This window comes from Physcomitrium patens, chromosome 20 (genome assembly GCF_059467195.1).
Source record: "Physcomitrium patens ecotype Gransden chromosome 20, ASM5946719v1, whole genome shotgun sequence".
NCBI classification, from domain to species: domain Eukaryota; kingdom Viridiplantae; phylum Streptophyta; class Bryopsida; order Funariales; family Funariaceae; genus Physcomitrium; species Physcomitrium patens.
Window position 1 is genome coordinate 12,781,609 of NC_143429.1, and position 6,759 is coordinate 12,788,367.

Sequence of the window (6,759 nt, forward strand, 5' to 3'; positions counted from 1 at the left end):
AATTCACTCTTAATCAAGATTAGACAAAGCTTTGATATTGTAGGTGTACTCTTGTCAATCTGTCAAGGACAAGAACTTGATGAAAAAACAATTCAAACAAGTGAGCCTTCACTCAAAGAGAGGTAATAAAATATATATGAATAAGTATATATATTGAAAGAGAAACTGGAATGGCTATTGCCAAAAGACAAGAAAACTAGAGACCCTTGAAACTAGACTAGAAGCAAGAAAGGAGTTGAGAAGAGTGAAGAAGCCTTCACTCTTGTCTCTATATATACTATCTAACTAGGGGCTATGTGGCAACGTTCTATAGAACCTCCAATGTGTGTTGACTTTGTAGGACACATGCCTTGACTTACAAGGCAAGTTTTTCTACGTGTGGGCCACATAGTTAGCTTGATCTTCAAGCTAACAATATGTGTGGCACATGGCCAACTTGTTGACGACGTTTCTAATCCAAAAAGTCAATTAAAGTTACCTATGAAGTCAAAGTAGCGTGTATAAAGCTTCTAAAAAGATTCTATATTAAATACTATAGAATTAACTTACTTTTACCTACTTTTACTTACTTCTACCTATTTGTATATATAATTACTAGCTTACATGATTATGTCCGTGACAAGTACGTACATGAGGTGTATTGCCTTCAAAGAATGACTGCAACAAAGAAAAACTTTTAGCATTACAAATTCAAAAACTAGAAAGAAGACCTAATGATATTGAAGTAGCAATAGAAAAGTTGAAAGAATCAAGGAAAAAGAATAAGGAAAGATTTGATAAAAAGCATTGACTATGACCTAAGGCAATTGAAGATGGTGATTGGATATAAATTTATAATAGTAGCTTAGACAATCAACATAGCACTATCAAAAAGTTTGCAAAGAGATGGTTTGGGCCTTACATTGTCAAAAAGGCATACAACAATGGAACAAATTTATTACAAGAACTTGATGGTACAGAATTGAAGGTACTCATAGCAGGCAAATGAATCAAGTTATTTAAACAAAGACATGAAGATATTTGTTTTGATAAAGAAAAAACTCCAATACAAGATATTGAGATTGGAACAAATGAGCATATTGAAGATCAAGAATTAGACTAAGATGAAGAACATTCTACATCAATATATTGAAGAATTGTTGGAGCATGGCGAAGGATGCACAGATTCAGGGGAGGTGGATGTCATGATGTAACACAACTAATAGGTAAAAGAGTGTAGAAATTATTGTAATGCAGGAGATCTTAGTTCAAAGTATTAGAACAAATTATCTTAGAAATATAGTTAATAGTCAAAGAGGTAGTAAAACAAAAAGGTACCAATTCTACCTTTTAGAAAGGTGACTTCTACTTACTTTGTAAAACCATAAATAAGACAAAACAAAGTAGGTCGAAAAAATAAATGATACGAACATCTTTAGAAGGAAGTGAAGAGTAAATTCTAGCAAAATTTACTTAGAAAAACTATATATTGATACCCAGAGAAGGTCGGTTATGAACCAGGATCAAAATCAAACCCTGAGGCACAAAATTGAGTCTCGATGACGATTCCAAGGTTTTTTTGCAAGTCAAAGAATGAAATTTGATAGTAGATTAGATAAGGTTTCTATGAACATAAATTTTAGGTGATATGGAATTGTTATGACTTTGTAATAGTTTTGCAAAGTCAAGGTTTGTTTCAGATGACTTGGGTTTTATGAAATAAAATAGGGTTTATATTTTGGATGATTTCAAGAGTTCTGTAATAGATCTACATGTGAAATTTTGTGGATTCATGGTTATAGTTGTGTTTAATATGTGTTGTGACTTTGAGTTTGATCTAACGGTTGAATTGAGGGTTATTGAGGTTTAAGTGGATCAAGGTCTCAGAAAGTAGAATTTTAGGTCTAGTGAGGGTTTTTAAGATTTCTTACAATCTATTTATTGGATTGAAACAAAATTTATGTATGAAGATATTAGACTTGTTTTTCTATGTGTATGACAAATTTGAAATCAATCGAATAATGAAAAAGAGAGATATTGGCTTTGGAAGATTGGCATCAAGGTTGGAGAAGGAAGCTGGCCAATACCTGAGCACATTTTTGAGATTATCATCAATTTAGTAATTCTGATCCTTTTCAAAAACATTTGTGCTTATTTTTAACTTATTTTTTAAGAAGTGTGCAAAATTTGAGTTAAGATCGACGGTTGATTCATTAGTTATTGAAGTTTAAATCTATTGTAGGATTTACTAGGATTTGGTTAGAGATTGGTTTAGGGTTTAGAATTTGGTTAGGATTTGATTTAGGATTAGGATTTGGTTAGGGTTTGATTTAGGGTTTAGAATTTGGTTTAGGATTTGATTAGGATTTCATTTAGGATTAGTATTTGATTTAGGTTTAGGATTTAGGATTTGGATTAGGATTTAATTAAGATTTAGTTAGGATTTCATTTAGAGTTTAGGATTTGGTTTAGAGCTTGGTTAGGGTTTGATTTAGGATTTAGGATTTGGTTTAGGGTTTAGTTTAGGATTTAAGATTTGGTCTAGGATTTGGTTTAGGATTTAGGATTTTATTAAGATTTAAGTTTTAATTAGTTTTGGCCTAAAGGCTGAATGAAGTTTAATAGGATTTTAACTAGAATTAAATTAAGATTGAATTGAGATTTATTTGAGTGATATTTGTGATCATTTTAATATTTCTTTAAGAATTCTTATTGTTTGTTTGAAATTTCTTTGAGGTTTTTTTTGAAGCTTGCTTAGCATTATTATGGTTTAATTAGAGTTTAGTTAGTATTCTATTATAGTTAGGATTTTTTTGTTGCAATTTCCATTCTACCTTCCACAGCTAGTTGTCAAGACCATTCTCAAGCAAGACTTCACATATTACAACAATAGGATGCTGATTTCAAAATAGTTAGTTTTTGACTAAAAGTGGGCGATATATAATATCAAGATTATATTCTTAGTGAAGGCTTGCTCTATTTCATGAAGCAAATATATGTACCCAATAATGCTAAACTCCAAACGTGCATACTTCATGAAGGACATGACATCCCTTATCTAGATATCTGAGATGAAAGAAGATCCTTGAATAAATGTCAAGGACATGGTTTTGAATAAATTTCGATCATGATGTTTAAGCCTTTGTACCCTCTTACACATTATGTCAATGTAATAAATGATGCATTGCAGCATCTCTTAGACTATTGTAGTCAATTTTACTATCCATGACACATTGAGAGCAGGTGACTATGGATCTTATTACGTGTTTATTGCAGATACCTCATAATCATACTGCAGTTGCCATCTTTGTAGATTGACTCTTGAAACAACTTTACTTACTAGCAATGTGCTTGAATATTGATACTCCAACTTTTACATGAGTCATCTTTGATATTGTCTTTTGCTACTATGAATTATCTCATGTCATCATTTCAGATCGAAATCAATACTTCACGAGAAGTTTTTGGCAAGTCTTATATAAGCTACTAGGCATATGACTTGTCATGTCTACAACCTTTTATCCTTAAATAGATGGACAAATAATGCATGCAAATTAGACCTTAGAAGATATGTTGTGGGTATTTTTAGTCATTTATCAAAATGATTGGGATGAATACTTGACACTCTTGGAGTTTGCTTATAATGATAGTATTCAAGTAAGTATTAGTCATTCACCATTTTTCTTTAGTACCAATTAACATCCGATTATGCCAATAATTCTCTAGCATGCCATCTACACTAACAATCCAGCAATGGAGGAATATATACAATGGCTTACAATGGCATGAGAGGCACCACATCGCCTCTTTATTGCAAATAATTGACAAAAATAATATGTAGATAATCATTAGGAAGACAAGATCTTTCGAAAGAGTGATGTGATATTACTCTCCAATTCCAACTTGCCACTTATTATATCAATCCAAATTTAAAAATTAGCACCTCCATGGCTTAGACCTTTCCGCATTTCTACAATGATATCTAATATTGCATAAGGCCTCAAGCTTCTACCACATATTCGGATCCATCTAGTCTTTTATGTTTCACAACTGAAGGAATTTCATATTGAGCCAAAGTGCTTTTTGGATGGACACCAACCACCACCACAATCAGTTTTAATTGATGACCAATGAAAATATAAAGTAAAAAATATTTTTGAGCATTACTATCTTTGTCGTGGCAGTGGACGTCTACAACTTCAGTACAAAGTTCTTTGAAAAGGTTATCCTATTCATGATGCAACATAGAAACCTGTATAAAACCTCATTCATTGCCAAGAGACAATTTGGAGATATTATTGGGAGCAAAATAAAGACATTATGCATTAATGGAGGAAGATTAATTGTAACATGGTATAAATAAGATAATTATATAAATAATTAGAACCATGGAAGTTTTTAGAATTAAGATTAGGTTAATAGACCAAGTAAGACCCATTATAGAATATTCTAGAAAGGATCTAAGATAGTTATTTAGGTAGAGTCCACTATAGAATCTTCTAAAAGAAAGCTTAGGGTAGTTATCCATGTGAAGTTCACTACCTAAAGACATTCTAAAAAGTTTAGGATGGTAGGATAAGGTATAAATAAGACTAATCAGGGCCTTTTGGGGCATCTGCTCAAATATGGCTTCAAATCTTTTTTCTTAGTAAAGTTTGGTTGTACAACTTTCTATTCAAATCTATTTTGTTTTGTTTCTGTTTACTCAATTTTATCTTTTATGTCTTATTCTATTTAATTCTGTTTAATTTTGTTCTAATTTATTTTTTCCTATTTTGTGAGAAAGCCTTATATTCTTGTGAATTCGAAGGATCTTGGATTTTTGAGTTAGTCTAGACATATTTCAAAAATATTCTACCTTCAAAAAAAATATTCTTTATTGATGAAAAGTTATATTTTCTTCTTTTGATATAAGACAAGAATGTCTAGAAAGCAAGTCTGACAAATCTTGTGGTTTTTTGGATCAATAAATAATCTTAAAATCAAATCTTCATGAAGACATGCTCCAAGAAACTTAGCAACAATCTAAATATATGCCAAGATGAAATACTTGAAATTCTTGTGATTTATATATGTAGTGATTAGACTTGAGGTACCTTCTAGATAATAATGCCATTCTTCAAATGAATCTATGATTACAAGAAGTTCTTTGTTATGGATTTTATAATAAGTTTTTACCTTTGAAAATTTCTTAGAATGAAAATCTATCATGTAGAACTTGTCATCTGCTTTGATTTGTGACAAAATGATATCTATAGCAAAGTTTGATGCATTTATTTTCATAAAGAATGCCTTGAAAAAATTGATGCAATATAAAATTGGTATAAAAATAAATTTTGTCTTCTAGGTTTCAAAAGATGATGTAGCTTTTTTGCTCCATTAAAGTTTATTTTTACATATCAAATATATAAGAAAAGCCAAAATTTAAGAAAAGTTCTTGATGAACATCTTCAAATAATTAATAATTCCTAAAAAAACATTACATATCTTTTATTATTTTTAAAATCTTCCAATCTATAATAATTTGGACCTTTTGTCATGAACATAAATATCTACTTCAATAAATATATATATATATATATATATATTTATATATCTATGTGATTAAGTAGAATTAAATAAATATAGATTATTTCATAATATCTTCTAGAGTAGCTTTTTAGAGGCTTTATAGATGCAATTTTGACTTCATACATATTTGAAATTAATTGATAGATTAGAAACTTGGTCAATAAGTCAACCATATACTACATATATTGATAGCTTATGGAATCAGCAAATTATATGGCTTACATATAAAAAAATTATCTTGTAAGTTAAGTCATGTTTTTAACAAAGTTAACATATATAAGAGGTTCTATAGAACATCACTTCATAGCTCCTAGTTAAATAATATATATAGAAATAAAAGTGAAGCTTGTTTTACTCTTGTCAAGATTAAAGACTAAAAAGTCTTGAAATAAAACCAAAGACTAAAAAAGCTTATTTTATTCTTCAAATCATAGGTGCACTCCTATTGAGAAGTGTTCTTTCTTGATTTGTATCTTTGATAGAAAAAGATTTACATCTACTCTATGATTTGAATTTTTTCTTGGGATTATTTATGGCTACATTTGGAAAAATTGATTGAAAAAGATTGGCACAGACTAAGCTTATATAACTACAACAAGGATTACACTTAGCCACTATATATGCTGTTGAATTCCAAAATCTTTCTTATAATATGGATTGAAATGATAAACCCTTATGAATGAATTTTGATATAAGTTAAAAGTTAATATCAAAGATTTATTATTGACAATTCCAAAAACAGATTCATTAGAGCAATTTATTATTTAAGCCATTACATGCAATAATTGTTTCTTTAAAAGATGTGAAGAACTACAATTTGGTTGAAAAAGTGCAAGTTAAGCCATAGGAATATCTTTTAAGGTTTTGAAAACTTACTTCTCCAAGCTAAAGCATATGCATATTGACATGATATGTTTTAAATCTCTTATTGAATAAGAAAATAATTGTCGTCTTCAAGAAGGTTTATACTTATATTATAGAGATCCAAGTACACTGCTTCTTATTGTCCAAAGAAGCAACACAATTACAAAATATAGAACATAATTGCCAAAGAAGACAATATGTTCAAAACCAAGTTTCTCCCATTATAATAAAGATCTTGCAACTAAAATCTTATGTAACTCCTCGTAAAGGTCCTATTTTTTCTTTAAATCCCTCATCTTATTTTACAAAAGAAATTTATTTAGGACCAAAAAATCATAAAATCTT